The sequence below is a fragment of the Mastigoproctus giganteus genome, chromosome 1 (assembly GCF_048544385.1).
Source record: "Mastigoproctus giganteus isolate SK-2022 chromosome 1, ASM4854438v1, whole genome shotgun sequence".
NCBI lineage: Eukaryota > Metazoa > Arthropoda > Arachnida > Uropygi > Thelyphonidae > Mastigoproctus > Mastigoproctus giganteus.
In genome coordinates, this window is record NC_143575.1 from 99,783,290 (window position 1) to 99,804,392 (window position 21,103).

At 37.2% G+C, this 21,103-nt stretch overlaps 1 pseudogene; it reads left to right on the forward strand.

The window, feature by feature from the left end:
- The first annotated feature begins 831 nt into the window (after nucleotides 1–831).
- On the forward strand, nucleotides 832–2,331 carry LOC150091043 (MBT domain-containing protein 1 pseudogene; annotated as a pseudogene).
- Nucleotides 2,332–21,103: the final 18,772 nt, after the last annotated feature.

The following is a 21,103-nucleotide window of genomic DNA, read 5'->3' on the forward strand; positions in this document are numbered from 1 at the left end:
TTATTATTTTACTTTTGATTCTATTCACTCTAATTCTGGTTCTTTCGGTCAACAGTAAGGTTTGGTAAAAGTGATAAATTTTTAGTTATTTATTTATATATATACACACGGTGTATCATTAAATGTTGGACTTACTTCAGAGTTGAATTTAGGGCCTCAACACTATTTTAATAAAATGTTCATGTGAACATACAGTTCACCTTGATTCCGAGTTCCAGTCATTTTTCTGTTCCAGGATGAAGAGATCCATGAACAGACATTTGCAGGCTTATTTCAGAAACAGGAAACAGGCGAAATGAACCCTATGTTTCCATGAACCTTATTATTTTTTTTGACATATCTGACTAAATAAAATTAGCATTAAAAAGCAAAATCGTTGTAGTGTTATTCAAAACTGAATCACATGTCATCAATAGATGCATGCAGTTATGTGAGAAGATAAATTCTCTTCATGCAAATATAGCTAAATATGCAATATTCTGGAAAGATTTTATTATAATATTATTGAGTATAATAATATATTGCAGAATTTTAATATCTGAAATGCAACAATTTAGTTCTAATTTTAATTGTGTATTTCAGTGTCAGGACCAGTGATAGTGACACATTACTAAATGTACATAATTTTTAATAGAGAAAAGAAACTTAAAAAAAAATAATAATAAAATAAATAATCTTATGTAATAAAAATTAGTGTTATTATGTCTTTTAGAAACTCTACATTTTTCTTACCTGTTTTAATTCATGCAAAAATTAAATATGTTTTCAAATCTTCATCTATTCCTAGGCACATTTTAACACAGAAAGAGAAAAAAAAGCTTCGTTGCCATCATGTCCTCATGTGAAGAAAAAGAAATCGTAGATGTAGTCAGAATAAGTACGGACGATAAGGAGAATTCAAATGAAATTTCCAGATGGAAGTTGAAGAAGACCACATCAACAGAATTAATCCAACAGAAGTTGCGTGTTAAAAGAAGAAAATTGAAGAAATTAACGCCACGGAAACCACTACAATGGAAATTATATTTATCCGTAAATAAACAATTGAAAGGAGTTCCAGTATCTTTATTTAACCATATTCCACTTTCCAGTATTTGGAACCAAATGTCAATTGGCATCAACCTTGAAATCAAGCACGAGGAACCAAGTTTTGATTGCGATATTTTTCCTACTGTGTACTGGATTGCTACAATCGTTAGAATGGAAGGTTTAATGGCTAAACTTAGATATCAAGGTTGCGAAACAAACAGTGATCATGATTTCTGGATTAATCTTTGCAAAGCGGAAATACATCATTTGGGTTGGTGTGCTTTAAATGGAAAGGCACTCATACCACCGAAATTCCTGAATACCTGTAACGATTGGCATGCATACTTGATGAAGGCACTTGACTCACCTTCCACTGTTCCTGTATATTTTCAAGCAATTGTTCAAGAAAGCTTAAAAACTAAATTCAAAGTTGGAATGAAGCTAGAGGCAGTTGATAAAAATTGCATTTCTGCCATTAAATTAGCACGTATTACTAAAATTGTTGGGTGCCATTTGCACGTTGTTTATGAGGATAAGAATGATGGGTGTTGGTTCAACGCAAATTCTCCGTTAATACATCCTGTTGGATGGGCAGAAGAAGTTGGATACGTAACGCCATCAAATGTATTTCCTTGGCATTTTCACAAAGATGAGATTGCACCATCTTCTTATTTTAGCCATATGACTGGAACCGTGTTGCCCCATAATATGATTCAGGTAGGAATGAAATTGGAAGCTCTTGATCCTCTTAGCTTTGATACTATTCGGGTAGCTACAGTAGAAAGAATTTTAAAGAAGGGATATCTAGTAATCCGTTTTGACGGCCTATTATCATTCAATGGTTCAGATCGGTTTTGTTATCATATTTCTTCGCCGTACATATTTCCGGTGGGTTTTTGTTTATTAAATGATATTCATCTGTCTCCTCCAACTGATTATTTCCTAAAAAAATTTCAGTGGTTTGATTATTTAATGGAAACTGGATCGCAACCAGTACCGGCGTATGTTTTTGAGAGGAAAATTTATAACCACGGATTTGAATTGGGCAGTTACGTAGAAGCGGTCAATTTCTTAAATTGCTTTCGAGTAGCGAAAATTGCACGAGTTGTAGGACGGTTGCTGAAACTCCATTTTGTCGGTTATAAAACTAATTGCGAACAGTGGTACGATTGTGAGAGCCCGGACATTTTTCCTTTAGGCTGGTGCGAAATGGTTGGTCTGAAACTTGAGGCTCCGCAGAAAAAAGCCATTATTCTCAAAGATAGATCATATCCGATACGCAGAAGCGGAAGGCCACGGTAATCTTATTAACTTTCCGACGATATAAAAATTTTCCTGCAAGAATCAGTTTTCCTTGTAACTTAAAACTATTCAAATTATCCGGTCTGTAATACTATCAGGAAGTTTTTTGTATGAATAATATAATATAGTGTACAACGATAATAAAGGAATATTTTTTTTAAAAAATTAAATATGTTCTGGATATTATTTTAAATCCTTGTGGCTTTTATTGCGTGAATTAAAATTATTAAAACTAATATTTCATTATTATTTAAATTATGCTGTAAGCGTGTTCAAAAAGAAATATGGAAATTTTCTTAAACAGTTCAGACTAAATATTTTGCGGGCGCGAATGTTTTAGTGTGGGGATTCTGGAAGCACTTCGTTATCAGCACGGAAACGCATAGTCTTGAACTGCAGCTGATAGGCAATGTATTTCAAAATATACTGTTTTTAAATTCTTCCAGGATGAGAATTTATATTGTCAAACCGAGGAGAATTAATAAACAATATTATTTAGCTATCGATCAAACGGATGTAGTCCTGCAGTGAGCAAAAACCGTTCCCTTTACCCGTGATGGTATTTACATCTTTGACTGAATCACTAAAAAGGAGATCATCTTTCAGTGATCACTGTGTGCATATCAGAACACTGATCTCTGCCACCTAGTGGTTCTTTATCAACAGATTTTTAATGCATGAAGAATCACTGATCAAGACATGAAATCGCTACTGATAATGAGGTAATTCTCTGTGGAACATGCTGCTGTAGAAATGAATCCTTGCTTGTGTGAGATTGACTAACCCAAGATTTCCATTCTGGGAAGTTAAAATCCTCCATTATAAGACACTGGCCCACTTAATTTGTCTTTACAGTTGCTAGTTGTGCTCATTAGAGATATTAAGCCTATAACACACTTCTACTCTCAGTTTTGTTTCCCCAGTGCTCATATAACACCCAACTGTCCACCCATATCAACAGGATGCACTTCCTTTGAGTTTAAGTGTCTCTTAACTAGCACCAAATTCCGTCCCCCTCTCCTATCATATTCTAAAATAAATAAATCTTTATTTGCCCTACCATTTAGGTGTACACCGGTAAGTGACAAATTCCCATCACGGCAGAAAATGCCAGGGTATTTCCATAAAATGTAAATAAAAGAATGGCTAAAATATACAAGAAAGGTTAAATGTACACGAAATGATGAAATATAAACTGCATTTCTCTCTAGAGTCCTGGCAATTGTAATACAAAATTTCATATTAACCACTCACAAAGCTGCCATTTTGATTGTGATTCACGTGGAAGAGGTGCTGTTTTGTTGCTCCACGTAAACGCTCAGGGAAAACTCGGCAAGAGCTATAAATTGCTTGGTGTGGTACAATTAGGTAAGGGTTGAGACACTTTACTTTGAATTGGGAACTCCAACTGTCTTAGTTGACCTGATGCAGTTAATACTCTTTATTAATGGTTCTTTAGTGATCAGAACAGTCTCCACCTTATTGCCAAATAATTGCTCCAAAACAAACTCTCTGACTTGAGACTCACGATATAGGCCTAGAGAATTTGCTGATGTGATCCATCCACGCTTTGTCAAACCCCTGATTTGTGTCATATTTATGTGTGCAACGAGGTAGCTTTCTCCTGTCAAGTGTGTCTTTCCTGTAGCGGTTGATTGCTCTTGATTTTTCCCTATTAAATATTGCTGTGGCACTCGGAAAGGTCAGGGAATGACCACGCATATCCCGGAACAATATGGCCTTAGTTGCCAATGCTCCTAAATAACAAAACAAAAAAAAAAAAAAAAAAAAAAACAGACCCTCGAGTAGTTAATTCTATTTTGTGTGTCGTTAGACAGTTTCAATTTTTTGTGCAGTTTGATTTTGATGATATCCTTAGGATTTTGGAAGCCGCAAATTCTTTAATAGAGTTGACCCAACTGGTTAAGAGGGTTGATGCAAATAAGGCATCACATTTGTACAATTATTATACATTTACCTGAAGACAGGATTGGTCAAGGCTATTTTCACCTCTCGTAGTTTGGTCATTCATAAGAGAGATGGAGCATGGCTGTAGTTTATTTAACATGGTGTCCAGCAGGTTATTGAGCTGTGGTGGAAAGTTAATCTCCACATACTATATGTGTGGTTGACACGTAATTTGTTGAGAACCCAGTATACTACATTATTAATGATTTCTAGACTAGGGACGGTGGAATGTAAACGACTAAGAGTTTTTAAAGTGACAATGCCTCATAAAGCTCTTACTCTGTGAAGGCGACCGAGAGGATTTTAAGTGCTATGTCACATACAAACAGGACTACTCCTCCACCCCTGGTTACAGTTCTGGATTTGAAATAGGCCTTGTATACAGCAGCGACTAGAGACAGCTCCCACCTTTTCATCACACTCAATTTGAAAGACGCATATGTGGCTGCGCTCTTCAATAGGGTGACTTTTACAGTTATATCCATGAGTCGTAGGCATTCAGACACAATTTCGTCAGGAGTAGTCTGGGGGTCGACCCGGGAAACAAAAATGGCTTTAGGTTGTTGGATGCGGATATGATCGTGAGTTTTATTCTAGAAGAGACTTATGCACCTGACAATCTATTGCAGTTGTTATTGGTAGGGTATTGTGTACTGGCTGCCAAGATGGGGTTGTTTCGGTGTACCCGCTACGACTAGATGAGTAGGAAGGGACGGGAGGGCTTTGAACAAATTTTCTTTTGAAGAAAATTCCATTTCTGTTCCCATATGATTTGTTATTCAATCTATTCGGCATAAGGCTATTGAGACAGTGTAGAGCATCCTGGATTGGCGGGCAATCCGGCAGGCTGGTATATGAAGCATTAGCTTCTTGATACGGCCACTCAGCATCGTAATTCGCATTCACGGAAGACTGTATCCCGATATCAAAATTCATTCCAGACATTAATGTAGTCACAACAGGTTGGCTGTGTTCGCCGGCTATTTTGTCATTCTCATTATATCCTGGTATTTTCTCCTGCATCAGGTCTTCTGTTTTACGAGCAAATAGTACGTCGGCATACACATAGAATCTTCGACGCTGGGTGCCACCTGACATGCTGATTCAATTACATCGAGAGCTATAGTGTTCGGTGGGATATATAAGACAGAAGAACTGACAAAACTGTTGCCATCGTTGGTTACCGAAAGAGGCTTCGCTTTATCTGTGTTAGTCCGGTTTTTGGGTTGTGTTTCCTTTCCTTTCGCCCTTTTCTTTGGTGGTATCTTCTTATGGTATTCTCCCTCGAAGATAAAGAACAGTGGATAGCATTGATGAGAACGTTTAACATTCTACCGTGTATTTTGTTAGTTCTCAGCGTTATTTATCAGTTTCCTTTGTTGCCAGACCGCATTGGTCATCTCATGGCTGAGAACAGGGCCAGCATTTTCAACTTGGGTATTCCCCCCACACACACGACAGGAGGAAATGCCCCAAATTTTTCTGGCCCATTGAGAGCCGTTTAATGTAACTATGGACTTGTATTTAACGATATTCAGCTGCCAAGTATAACAACGGAAATCACGATAATCCGAATGTGCCCGTTAATTAGGATCTCAAAATTACCTTACCAAATTGAAGTGTCATGGAGCAGATTAAAAACGACGATCCCTTCATCAGTGAACAAGAAGATGTGGAGTACTTTCGTTCAGGGGGCCGCCAGACAGGGAAAAGGAAATATTGGGAGTTAATACCAAAGTCGGAGCGGGGATACACGTTCGCAGACCTAACGAAAGGAAACACAAGAAACCCTACAAATCAAAAGGTTGCCAGCAATGACAAGCAAAAGGTGGGATCCGCCCATAGATCCCACCTTGTCTGAGGGCACTGTATATGAAAAATCACTGTTCCCTAAAGCTGCTCTGGAAACCCTGATCAATGAACAAACCAATAGGGTAAACACTGTGTGGAGACCGAAATCTGGACATATTCTAGGTTGATGCGAAGAATACAAGGAATTAACCAAATTCACAGAGCAGTTGTTTACCAGGCGCAGAACACAAATTGCTGTTCAGAGAACCACAATAATAAGGAGCTGCTTTCCCCCTGCAGCGCAAAACACAACTGCTGCATATAAGAAACTTCAATAAAGAGGGACCTCACCGACTCTTAGGACAAGAACCTACACGATAGAGAGGGGGATACCCGCTTGTGCATCGACTGCACACAAATGGATTTGCTAACAGCTGGACGGGACGCGACTGTCCCAGGAATTACTAACTTTCATGGCTTCGGCACTTCAACTACTTTGATTATACGCCAAACTAAAACTATTATCTAAAACTGTTTTTCTGGAGGAAAACTTGCTATCAAAGCCTGAGACCGACTAACTCAGCCACGGAAGGAAAAATGCACAAGCATTAAAGATCCTCGCGTCATCGACAACGGCGGCCCTCGAACATCCCACACACTTTTAAATTCTCTGGCTTTCACAGCGAACTGGTACTACAACAATGAAAGCAATGCGCAGATGGGGGAAATTCTCTGTGCCGTTAGACATCAAGATACTTTACACCGACAAGCACACCTCCTTCCAGTCTTCTAACGTATAACTTGCAGACTCTTTCCATCAGGCGAGTCTTTTACGCCGATGAACTTTGGTTAGGAGTGGATGACATAGTGATCGTTTGCTGGTATAACCCATACGTGCAAGCGTGTGACGCATGGCCATGCCAGATATTAATCCGGGTTGGACATGTTGTATTGGGTAGTTAACTCTTCAACAGGGCTGCGTTTCTAAGAGTCATCGGACCTGGCGCTCATTTCTAACTTTAGCCTTTTGCCGTTCGTCGTTCCCTGACCATTTTGACGCTATCCCGGGCACACCTTAACAACTGCGGCCCTCGAACATCCCACCAGTTCAGCCTTTTTGGAAACAGAAGCACAAGATCGTCGAGCTCCCGTAATCTCTCCTTTATCAAAGTCCGATAAATCCTTCCTTTTACCCACCACGCTGGAAATTTTACTGCTTACTGAACCACAGACACCTTATCTATGCTATACACGTCGAATAACTTCGCATTCTCGTACCTCATGTGTTCAACAGGTCGCATTCAACTTTCATAGGGGTGCTGATAAATCAATGTTCATTCAGTGTAAGTTAGTCTGTAATTAAATCACAAAGGATGTTAGGCAAATAAAGGCAGAAATCAAGAAATCTGTTTCTTGATAGCTTCATTACTGGAGTAGAGCTCACTCCAGGTTGACGACCCCTGGTCTACGTGAACGCAGTCTACATATATACCTGCATATATACATATATAACTAGGTATTCCATGAATTCTGTCCTTTCTGTGTATACGCCCTCGTAGGTACCGCAGTTGGATTTTTCACCGTCCTCCCTACACGGCTGGAAAACACTTGAGTTCGAATCCCATCAAGAATGCCAAGAGTTTTATGAGCCTTTCTCAATGTGTCTAAGTCACCCGGTCTTAAACGTGGGTAATATTATTGTTTCATCCGCCAATTCCAGTAATCAATCAGAGAACGCACGTCATTTTTAAACATGATTGTATTATATTCAAGCCCAATATCGCTTAAGTTGCTGACGCACCTGAACCATATAGACCTTATTACACCGGTGTGCAAAATTTAAGAACCAATCAAGTTTTCACCTATAGCTTCTCATAGGAGTGGACTGGATATAGGAAAAACATACCACAGGAACCTCGCGAAGTACAGAAATGATGAAGGAAACAAAACGGTACAGAGGGAATTTATTCAAAAATGGCAGCATAGCACTGGCTGCCATGATACAGATGCATTACTGCCAAAGATGGAACAAAGGGAAGAGGTGGTCCTCAGTAGGATATATGGCCACCCCTAATGTCGATGCAGGCTTTACACTGCCTGTCCATACTTAACAACGTTGTTGATAAGTTCTTGCGGTAACATTGTCCATTCATCTGTCAGCGCCATCTTCAGCAGGTGGGCGTGGACGTGTCGGTAGGCGTCTCTCCAGAGCGTCCCATATGTGTTCGATGGGATATATATCCTCGGAACAGGCAGGCCAATTCCATACGAAGAAAGCCCTCACTTTCCAAAAGCATATCAACAGCTGCAGTGCGATGGGATGTGGCATTATCAACCATAAACAGGAAAACGAGCCCAGTGGCATCTCGGAACAGACGCAAATGGGGAAGGATTACCTCAGTACAGTGGTGTGCACCGGTTACAGTACCACCTTCTAGTACCTGGAATTGTGTTCGTACATCCAAGATGACGCCACCCCAGACGAGAACACCTCGACCGCCATATCGATCCCTTTCATTGACACCGTGGGCCAACCTCTCGCCAGATTATCTGACGTCCAGAATCGCTGCTGAGAAATCGCTACTCTCATCAGTAAAGAGTACCTTAAGTAAAGATTTTGTGGTTGTAACCTTCAGAAATTGTGTTGGTCTTTAAGTAGTTTTGAACACCAGTGTATATAATAGTGAAATTCATCATTGCGTATATCTTTGTAGCGCCATCTGTCTGCCTTCAAAAAAATTTCACGAATATGTTTATTTCATTTAATTTATATAAAATATAATTAACATAAAATATATGATTAGCATACATGCTTATTTTCCTTTTACCCTTTTTATTATTACTACCTTCACACGAAGCAGAATAGATATATTAAATAAAATTTGTATGTTTTTCTGCTTAAGAAAACTTTTAAATCCAATGAACACGATTAAATTAAAACATTTTAATGTACGAGGAGTTCCAATCATTCAAGCTACATTGTAGACTAAATCATTTAATTGGAACGTGGAAATGGATTGAACTTCGTGGTTTTTGAAGGACGCATGTAGTTTCGTTGTGGGTTTAGCTATGATTTTGAATTGTGTGTCTTTGAAAATTCTGTTTAGTGTTTGAACCATTGTTCAATATACGTTAAAGCAATACAATATATTTTTTTTGTTATTATTGTTGATAACTGGGGTGTTATTATGTAATCTGTTTTGTGCTTGTAACCTTATTTAGTTTATAATACGTAGGCGATAACCTCTATTTTGAAATCTGTTTCTTAGTGTTTGTATTTCTGTGTTTAGAGCTGATTCAAAGTTACATCTAAATAATTTATTCTACAATATATCTTGCAAGGATTGCCACTCCTCATACCAGGGATATACTGATTGTGCACTCAATACGAGATAAGCAACATTTAGTGTTCATCATTTCATCCCGCTACTCGGCTTCGGAACTTGCATTCCATGCAATTAGTGAAGGTCACGCCTTACTCTTCAACGAAACAAAAATTCTCAGCATCCAACACGATTACACCAAACTATTAATCTTGGAGACGCCTGAAATTAAATTGTATCAAAATTCAGTAATTTCAGTAATTGTGTGTTACCCCTATCATATTTCAGATTCATGTTCCTTCACGCCCAAGAGCCAAAACTGAACCAGGACCATGATCACTTTCATGTGATCATGGCCCTGGTGGAAAAACCCCGTACACTACTGGAAGTAACAAAATACTTTAGTTTCTTAATGTTTCAAAGGATTGTTAATGGTTTAATATTTGATTTAAAGTGTTAAAAAAGTATGGATTCATTATTTATTTCGATTCTAAACATTTCATTTTATAATTAGATGTTTTAAAATTTAATTTAATAAAATAAGGTCGAATTGTATTCTCTCACTTCAAGGATTGGGATTAATGATTTTATGTAGTTCGGGGTACGCGGGAATCGGATTCATGGCATTGGATCATTGATTTTGTCTACGAGGGTGTGGAATGTATGTAAACTATTTCTGTGGTTGTTTCAGCACCGAAGTGTTTCTATTTCTGCTGTTGTTTCAGCAACAGCGAGTATCAACAGAAACAATCCTCTTTTTCTTAACTAATTAATATATAACGTAGAATGCATTGAGCCACTGCAGCTCTGTTATCTATTGATTAAATAAGATCACATATGAAATTTAGCATTCAGCGTAAACAGCTTTGCAGAAGGGCTCTTACGACCCAGTCTATTTATTTGCAGGATCTTTGCAAGAAGGGAGAAGAATTTCATTTCCCTCCGAATGAGACGATGGTGGAATCGCCATTGGAATATAAAGTTCAGGTCCGTAGGCCACACTTAAGAAAGGTAAATCTTTCAAAAAAAATTAAATAGAAAAAAAAACAACAGCATAGAGATTGGTGAGAGGTATTCATCCGTTTCTATATGAAGGCTTAGAAGGTCAGACTCGAAAGCTTAACAACTAGTTATTATTATTATTAAATCTGTTTATTAGATTAACAAGTGTTTGCCTTCATCCCTATACACCCTTCTAGCCGACCGTCTAGAACGGTGTACAAAAATGCAAGAATTACAATATTTACCAAAGCGTGTATATTTCCAATATTGTTTCCAAAATGCAATTATTTACAAGATTTTAGTTCAAGTAATCTGTACGCTTCATAGAGGCCCTGTACTGCTACCTTTCGGAAGCAAAATCCATGGCATACATATAAAATAACAGTGACTCAGGAGCCTATGATAGATATAAGCTGGTTTGTAACCAAATCACAAAGGAGGTTAGCCAGGCGAAGGCAGATTACGAGAAACCTTTGGCAAAGGATGCAAAGGAAAATAGTTCTTTACTTATGTAAACTCTAGAAGAAGGGGATGAATCAGATTGGTCCACTTGATATTGATGGTTCAACTGTTGATGATCCTGCTTAGGTAGCTAACAAACTAAATGAATATTTGGCATCTACAATCACACATGAGGAGTTCTTCAGGGACGGGAATGCCAGAGGTGTATTAAACTGAGAGCAAAGTGGAGGAGAAATTGTTGAAGATAAACATAAAAAAGGCACCTGGGGTGGATGGAATCTCTCCAGTTTTATTAAAGGAGGCAGCAAAGGAAGTAAGCAAACCATTAGCCATAATTATGAGAGCTTCCTTGGACTCAGGGGTCGAACCAATGGACTGGAGATGTGCAAATGTGACCCCAATCCACAAAGGACGATCAATGGGAGACACAGGTAATTACAGACCTGTTTCTTTAACTATTTTTCCAGGGAAATTAATGGAGGTACTGGTTAAAGAAGCATTGTATGATCATCTAGACAAGAATTCAGTAATAGTTAAGACACAACATGGGTTTGTTAAGGATAAGTCTTTTCTGACCAATTTGATTGGATACGATGTTGTAGCCACATAGGAACTGGATGCAAGAAATAATTTTGATATCATATATTTGGATCTTAGAAAAGCCTTTGATACTGTTGCAAATTGAAGACGGTTAAACAAATTGGAGCTGTGTGGCATTGGAGGAAAATTGCTACTATGGATAAAGGGATGGTTGAATGGGAGAAGACACACTGCTCATCGCGGACTAATGTTATTAGCAGAGTTCCTCATTATTCAGTGTTGAGTCCATTGTTGTTTTCTGTATTTATAAATGATATTGATGACGATATATCAGGCTTAATGTCCAAGTTTGCAGACGATACGAAGGTTGGCATGGTTTTTAATGATACTAATAACAGTATGCTGCTGCAAAAATATCTATAAAAGTTGAGCAGATGGGCTCTCAGCGCATCTGCTGAACTTTTCAAAATGTGACAAATGGTGGCAAATGAAGTTTAACATTGACAAATGTAAAGTACTACATATGGGAAGCGGTAAACCATAAATCGAGTTCATGATTTTAAATAAAATTAAAAAAACAAATTTTTGAATTTAAAATTACGTATTTCAAGGAGAACTGTGAATGCCTGCAGCAATTTCGGTAGGGTTTCTTGAATACAAATTATAAGATTATTTGGTGTGAATTGTGGTAAGCAAAATCTGTGTAATATGCCTTTCAAACATTATGTAAATAAAGTCTTCAAAAATTAGTACACTTTCATAGAAAAATCTGCAATTGCCAGACACCAAGAGGGTCTTCATGATTATATGAGAGCTTTAAAACTTCGTTTGCAGAATTAATTCGATTTATTTAACAACTATTTATGATTTTACGACTTCGTGAAATCAGAAACGTCTTGAGAGGAATCGAGTTCAGTATTTTAACTAAAATTAAAACACTAAATTTTTTAATTTCAAAATTACGCATTTGAACGAGAACTGTGAATGATTTCAACAATTTCGGGAAAATTTCATGCATACAGATTATAAGATTACTTGGTGCGAATTGTGGTAAGCAAATTGTAAACAATTCATTGAATTTTCTTTGCTGTATATGTATACGTTCTGTTTTTGGGTAATTTCAAAAGTTCGTATGAAGTTGCTAATCGGTTTGCTGTAAATAAATAGTTATTGTATATCTAAAAACACATTCGCAAGAACAATGTTTAATTAGCAGGGCGTGTAATGGAGGGATACTGTTCCCCGCTCTCACCCTTCAGTGAATACCGTTCGACTCACCTTTTGATTAATTACAGTTGACGTTGTTGTTTTACTTTTAAGTAAGGTATACCCTTTCCTACTTTATATTTATTTGTTTTATTATTATTTTACTAATATAAAAGTGCTAAAATTGCATTTCCAGTCATGAAATGAAAATCGTCCCTTCTGATAGAAAGTCTTCTCCCACCCGCAGTAGTGAATCTTAAACTTGTTTGGAGGTGCGTTTTTGATGGACTGGTCTGTTTTTCATTTCCTTGTTATCACTGTCTGTTAAGGTATGGTTTCGTAGAATATTCTGTATTCAAGTCATCATTCCTTTGGTTATGACTACGCTGAGAAGAAAAGATTGTCCGACGGTACGAAATTGGTGCCGATGTCGTCATTTTTACGTTTACTTACGTAATTTCTTACGTTCTTGCCTTTTGCTTTGCATAAGTGGACAACCTTATTGATCAGTTGCAATATTGTTTGGCTGTGAATTAGGATTACTATGTGAAGTAATCGTTTTATTATTCCATTTTTGCTGGAAAATGAACTTATCTCAAATACCCACGGAAACCTTTAAGCAGGTATGTTGTATTTCAAGGTATACACTTACCTAATTTTTATTTATATTTCTTTTATTAGTATTTTTCTACTACAAAAGTGCCAAAATTGCATTTCCAGTCATGAAATGAAAATCGTCCCTTCTGATATAAAGTCTTCGCTCACCCGCAGTAGTGAATCTTAAGCAGGTATGTTGTATTTCTCATATTGTTTTGCCACTGTTTGGACACTTCATCTGCCAGAAAGAGTAAGTTCTGTATCTCATCGGATTCCAAGTAAGTTTTCTAATGTTCATTTGTTAAACAGCATTTTATTTTGCAAAGTTTTGTAGATGAAAAAAAACAAATTTCAGTCACAGTTTTTATGAGAGGAAGGCTACCAGACTTGCACTAATTAAAGTTATGTTTTTGGTTGCTTTCTTTTATATATTTTTTCTTTTCTTATTATTGGGATGTTGACTTGTAAAGTCAATGGGTATAAAATAATGTAGAACTCTATAGCAAGAATTCTCAAACTTATTGGGCCCAACTTCCTCTCTCCATCTCCATAAAAAGTATTCTAACACTCCTTCATTGTTGTTCTTTTAGAGCAGGGGTTCTTCATATTTTGCTTTAAATGAGCAAGATTTTGCAACATATATTAAAATATAAATTTTCTTGCTTAAAGATTAAATATGCATTTTTTAATTAATTTTTGAGTGCTGATATCAGTGTGAACCTTCACTTTGAAGAGATGATGCCAAACCTGTCAAATTAATCCACTTTTCTGTCAGCAGAATTTTAAATGTACAGATAATGCAGAGGTCTTGATTGTCACAGCAACATAATCTTGACTTTGCAGCAATAAACAAGTTTATCTGCATAATGTGAGCTGCTATACTAAATCGAGGTTTTAAAGTTGTAATAGCAATGCAACTCTTTAACGTAGTCATAACCAAAGAAATGGTGACATGAAATCAGGATATGCAACAAAAAACTGGCCGAAACAGACAGGGATAAGGACGAAATAAAAAACTGATCAGTCACTCAAAATTGTAGCTCCAAACAAGTACGATTAACTGCTGAGGGTGAAGCATTTCCAATTATTCAATTTGCATTGAATAATTGGAAATGCAACTCTAGAAGTACTGTAGTCGTAAAAAAAAATAAATAAATAAAAATAAACAAATAAAAAGTAGAGAAGGGTACGTAAAAGCAGAACAGATACGTCAACCGTAATTAATCAAAAGGTGAGGCATATTGGATTTACTTAAGGGGAGGGGGAGATTAAGCGACATAGATCACCATATTCTCTCTATTTTAAGCACTGCTAATTAAGCATTGTACTGGCGCAACGTGTTTGTCAGATATACGGTAACCATTTGTTTACAGAATTCTGATTAGCAACTTCATACAGACATTTGACATTAACCGAAAACAGGACGTATAAATATACAGTTAAAAAAAGTCAACGAATTATTAAAATTTATGTGATTTTAGTTAATATCAGAAACTTGATTCCTCGTCAAGGCCTTTTTCGAATTTCATGCAGTTATAAAATCATAAACTCTTTTTAATAAGAATAACAAATCTTCGAACGCACTCATAAATTTCGATATAAGTAGGCATACCCCCCTCCCCCCGTGTCGGAAAATTCTAATGCAAAAAAAAAAAAAAAGTCCGAAATAATTTGAATATATCTTTATTTAAATAATTTTCTAGCCTTTTGCTGTGCATATTTTACTACCATGGAATAGCCTCCCGTTCACTGGACTGGAGTCCTGTAGAGTATATTGGGATGCTATTAAAGGTTCGTTCTTGGTTTGGGTCTTCAAGGAATGCCACAGACTCATGGAGACCTGTGCAGTAAACATGGAGGGAAATACCCGTGGAACGGTTTCTTGAAATAGTGGACTCAATACATCGCCGTTGGATTGCCCATAGCGAGGCAAAATTTGGGCATTCTCGTTACTAGCTAGGTATCCAATGATTTCTGTGAACTCAGTGTACTAGGCTTTTCATACCATCTAAGAAAATAAAAATAAAGGCAATAAATGGATGTCTGATGAACTAATGAGACTCGTGGCAGAGAAGAAAAATGCATGGGATACATTTAAATTATCAGGCGACAGAGAGCTCTATGGTAGATATAACTTAGTCTGTAATCTAGTTACAAAGGAAATTAGGCAAGCAAAGGCAGAAATCGAGAAATCTTTGGGAAGGGATGCAAATCAAAGCAGCAAAAACTTCTTTACTTATAGAAACAATGGTGTGAACCTGGTTGGTCCTCTTGTATAGATGGCTCAACTGTTGATGATCCTGCTCAGATAGCTGACAAACTGAACGAGAATTTTTTATAATTTACTATAACTGGATCTATCCAGTTATATTAAACAAGGCAGCAATGGAAATAAGCAAACATGTAGCAATAATTATGAGAGTTACCTTGGACTCAGGTAAGAACTGGAGCTGCACAGATATGACCCGAATTCGCAAAGGGTGTCACAAATAATTACAGACCTGTTAGTTTAAAATCTGTTCCGGCCAAATTAATGGAGTCATTGGTTAAAGAAACAATACAGGACAAGACTACACTTATAGTTTAGAAACAGCATGGGTTTGTTAAGGGAAGTTCTGCCTGACCAATTCAGTTGGATACTACGACGTAGTCAGAAAAGAACTGGATGGAAAAAATAATATTGTTAACATATACTTGGATTTTAGGAAGGTTTTTGATACTGTTGCACATGAGCAAGCTCAGTGTTCATGGGATTCTTCCACTCGCCGAAAATTAGTCACCTTAGGAGATATGGAATGGAATGGGCAAGTAAGCTTCAATGCCTTATTATGGGTGATTTCAATTTGCCTCTAATTGATTGGAGTAAATGGGAAGGAAACTCGACATGGGGAACAAAATTTTTAAATCAACTAGATGACTGTTATTTGTATCAACATGTCAGGGAAAGTACTAGAGAAAAGAATATCCTAGACCTCATCATCACACATGAATCAGATGACATAACAGGGCTGACAGTAGAGGAACCAGTAGCAGGAAGTGATCACGGAGTTCTACGGTGGATGATGACGAGAGAGGTAGCAGAAGTAAAAGGCAAAGGAATGGGTTTTAATTTCAGAAAAGGAAATTACGATGCCTTAAGGTACTACATGGCCTCTATTAACTGGGTAGATATCGCGCAGAGAATGAATACATTTGAACTGTGGTACGCTTTTAAAACATTAATCACCGATGCCTTGAATGCGTATATACCATTAAAAAAATACTCCACGAGAAGGGTTCCAAGTTGGATGAATAGTGAAGTTGCCACATTACTTGAGCAGAAAAAGGTGGCATGGAAACGTTACAGAGCAATAAAAAGTACTGAAGCCTATAACAGCTACAAGGTGATGTGTAATAGAGCCACAGAAAAGGTTCGACAGGCAAAGGCAGTTTATGAGAAATCACTAGCACACAGAGCAAAGAGGGGGGATACAGAATTCTTCACATATATAAATGCCAAGAAGAGCAGGACAAACCAGATCGGACCTTTACGTAAGGGAAAGGGGATAGTAATAAATACACCAGCTGCCGTTGCAGATGAACTCAACAGTTATTTTGCATCGATATTTACAAATGAAAAGCCTTTTGTGGCAATGGGAAATTGTGGGAGCGAAGTTAAAAAATATGTAATTAATGATATTGAAATTTCGCAAGATTATTTAATGAAAAAACTTTCAAGCCTACAGACTAGTAAGGCTCCTGGAGTTGATGGAATATACCCTATAATCTTGAGAGAGGCGGCAAGCGAGTGCATTGAACCACTGAGGCTGGTTATGCGAGCATCACTAGACTCTGGGGAGATTCCCTTGGATTGGAAAAGTGCAAATGTATCTCCCATACATAAGGGTGGCTCTAAAAGTGAAGTGGGAAATTATCGACCTGTCAGTCTGACTTCAGTAGTAGGGAAAATCATGGAGGCATTGATCAAGGGTGGAATTCAGGATCATTTGGATCGAATTGAAATTCTCAAGGATACTCAGCATGGTTTTGTAAAGGGAAAATCATGTTTAACAAATCTGGTTCGCTATTTCGAAAGGGTCACTCACGAGCTGGATTTAGGGAATAATTTCGACATTGTTTATTTAGATTTCAGCAAAGCTTTTGACTCAGTCCCACATGAGCGGTTGCTTTATAAGCTGGAACAGGTTGGAATCACTGGAAAAATCCTTAGATGGATAAAAGGATGGCTTCAGGGCAGGAGGCAGAGGGTTGTGATAAATGGCTATTCCTCAGATTGGGTTGATGTAAGAAGTGGGGTTCCCCAAGGATCAGTATTAGGACCACTGTTGTTTTTAATTTTCATAAACGACATTGATGAAGGGATAGAGGGCGTGATGTCTAAATTTGCAGATGATGTTAAAATTGGTAGAGTAGTTAATGATCACTGTCAAGCTGAGCTTCTTCAGCGAGACCTAGATAGACTTCAAGAATGGTCAGAAAAATGGCAGCTGTGCTTTAATCCAACAAAGTGTAAGGTATTACACCTGGGAAACAGTAATCCCAAAATAACTTATTCACTTGGTGGAGTTCAACTAAACCCAGTACTGGAGGAAAGGGACTTGGGTGTTACGATACGGTCAGACATGAAATTCTCTGAGCATTGTAAACAGGTTGCAAGGAAGGCCCATGGTGTCCTATCGATGATCTATCGAACTTTTGCAAGTAGAGATATGGACGTGATAATCCCATTATATAAGGCCTATGTTAGACCACACTTGGAATACTGTGTTCAAGTATGGAGACCGCACCTAAAGAAAGACATCGAGCTTCTTGAAAGGGTGCAAAGAAGGGTAACTCGCCTGGTGAGATCGGCAAAAGGGCGTCCGTATGAAGAAAGACTTCGAATATGTGGGTTGCAGAGTTTGGAAACTAGACACCTTAGAGGAGATTTGATTGAGGTGTTTAAGGCTCTGAGAGGCATCAGTAAAATGAATGAGGACAAAATTTTCAAGATTATAAATGATGCTAGAACTAGGGGACATAAATTCAAGTTACGCGGGGAAATGTTTAGATTGGACTGCAGGAAGTTTTATTTTAGCCAGCGAGTTATAAATTACTGGAATAAGTTGCCTTCATGGGTGGTAGAGGCCGACAGTTTGGGGAAATTCAAAGGTCATCTGGATAGTACTTTCGGGGAAGGGAAGCGCATAGGATGATAGGATTAATTTCCTTTTTATTTAATTTTTAATTTCATTTTATTATTTTTATTTATTTATTAATTATTATTATTTATTTAATTTTTGTTTTTATCATTGTTTTGTTCGGATTTTTTTTTTTTTTTTTTTTTGGCTGGTGCAGCATAAGCCATAGGCTTTCTTGCACCATACGGCCGTTACTAATACTAATATAAATGAAACTGAGTAAAGACAATTTTACAGTAGATGTGTAGAATTTTGATTTTTGCCAGTGGGTGCTAGATTGCTGAAACAAATTCCGTCTATCGTTCTGGAAGATGACAGTTTAAATAAATAAACTCAAGGCACAACTAGGTAAACAATGGGACTGAATGGATGAGAGAAATGGAATGTTTTTTTTTTTTTATGGTGGCTGAAGTTATATAAGCCTGCTTTCTTGCATCCTATACTTCAACCAATACTAATATTAAAAATATTACTAAAAACTAAGCACACGAAAATCTGCCATTATGGATACAATGCCCGAGGTACTCCCGGTTGAGAAGAACCGATGTAAGTTAACGGATGCGTACCCAACGACAGCTTGTCAGACATGGTTATCGCTGATTGCGTTAAATTGCCGGCTAACTATTTTCTTTTAAGATGGTGGTTCTCAGCGTCTGAAGCAGTAATACGTGCTATTCTTATGCACTGATTGCAGTGATAATTGGGCAAAATGGTGGATGTACAAAAAAGAAAAATCCTTGCTTTTAGGCAATTGGTTTTTTCCTCACTTCTTGATGTTTCAGCCGGTTAGATCGTATAATAAAAATTTTTAAAGAAATATTTCCATCAGGACTAATTCCTCATCTTGTAGAAGTGCATATTGTCCTCAATTCATGCTTGAGGAATAGCCGTTTCTTGACTTTAAGGTTTAATGGCTGCAACGGGCATATAGCGTCTACGAGTATTAAAGGGTGTTTATTGGAATAGCTTTCACAATTTTTTTTGGGCGGGGGAAGAATTGGATGAAAAACCTCTACGTTTTATTTTGTTGTTTGTTTTTATTTAATGATAATATTAAATATTCTTTGTTTTGTTCTCTTTTATTTATATAGACCTATTTTCCAACACCCCCACTTACACATCTGACTATGGCTTCACAGGAGAACTCCAGATTCAAGGGAAATTCTCAATTACGTATAAATTCCCTTCGGAAAGGCTGAGTGTTCAAGAATGACAAAAACACACATTAATTTATAACATAACATAGTTTATTTACATATATATAACATGATAAATTGATCAAAACTGAAACACATACTAATATTATTCAAATTTGCCTATGTAGCATCAGATATATATGCAATTTAGTACATTGGGTTTTCACTTGAAGGGTTATTTCTTTATACACAACAAACTTAATATCCTTACAAAAAACTGCTATAGTTTCTTCTTTCTTCACACATGAACAATAAATACTTAAGAGGATTAGTTTACACCCTTTCTACTATGTAAATCAAATTCTTATCTTATAAATTGATTTAGGAATTTCATTCTTAACTTCTGATTTAATTAGTGCCCCTTTTCTAATCAACTTTCTCTAATCAAGACAAATCGTACATTTGACATCAATTTCTGGACTAATGCCGGTCCCAAGGGATAGCTACATTCATAAGGCTATTTCTTTCTCTGTATTTCTCTACCCTTCCCTTCCAAAATATATTATACATATAGGTTATACAATAACTAATAACAAATATCCAATTTCTCTTTTTTGCCTTTCTACATATGTCTAATTATACATTAATCAAAACCCATAACAGTCATCTGAATTATCTCTATATTTATGTATATATATTTATATTTTTGCCCATTCTTCCGTTAACATCTTTCTAAATTTATACTAATCTGATATTAGAGTTCCTACAGTCCTTTATACTTAAGTGAGAATACCTTATAACTAGTCACTTACTTAATTTTACGAATTGGATTTCTCTGTTTTGGGGTCTTCAGCTTCTTGTCTGACAATGGCATCATCGTTTGCCAAGGGCATTCATCAAACGACTTCTAGTTCCTCAATGGGCTGTAGTCTACATTTGGATAGGGCATCACTGCGTCTCTTAGGAATTTATGAGCTCGTCTTCGATACTGCTACTTAGCTTTCGGTTCAGCTATTCTGGCGGGCTCGGGATTACAACTTTACCTTCTCAGCTCACTTATTACGCATTGCCTTTATCACTGCCTTCAGATGATGGACTAGGGTTATTTCTTTCTCTGGCCTTTATCACTGCCTTCAGATGATGGACTAGGGTTATTTATCTCCTTACACCACTTATTTGCACCCTGGCCACTTTCACCACTTCCGATCACGGACTAGGTTTATTCCTTCATACACTTCACTCATTTGCATACGGACCACTACCCTTGCCTTCCTCCGATGACGGACTACTCGACTGTTCTCTTCTATCATGAAACTCCACTAACTTTTCTTAACTTACTGACTGTACTTAAACTTATCTAACCCCTCACTACTCCATCTTAACTTTGTCAGATCTTTCCCAACTGGCTGATAGGACAGGACTTATCTAACCCTACACAACTTATTACTCCATCTTAACTTTGTCAGAACTTTCTCAACTGCTGACCTCAGTCGTTATATAATCCTACACACTTATTACTTCAACTTAACTTTGTCAGATTTTTCACAACTGCTGACCTCAGTACTTA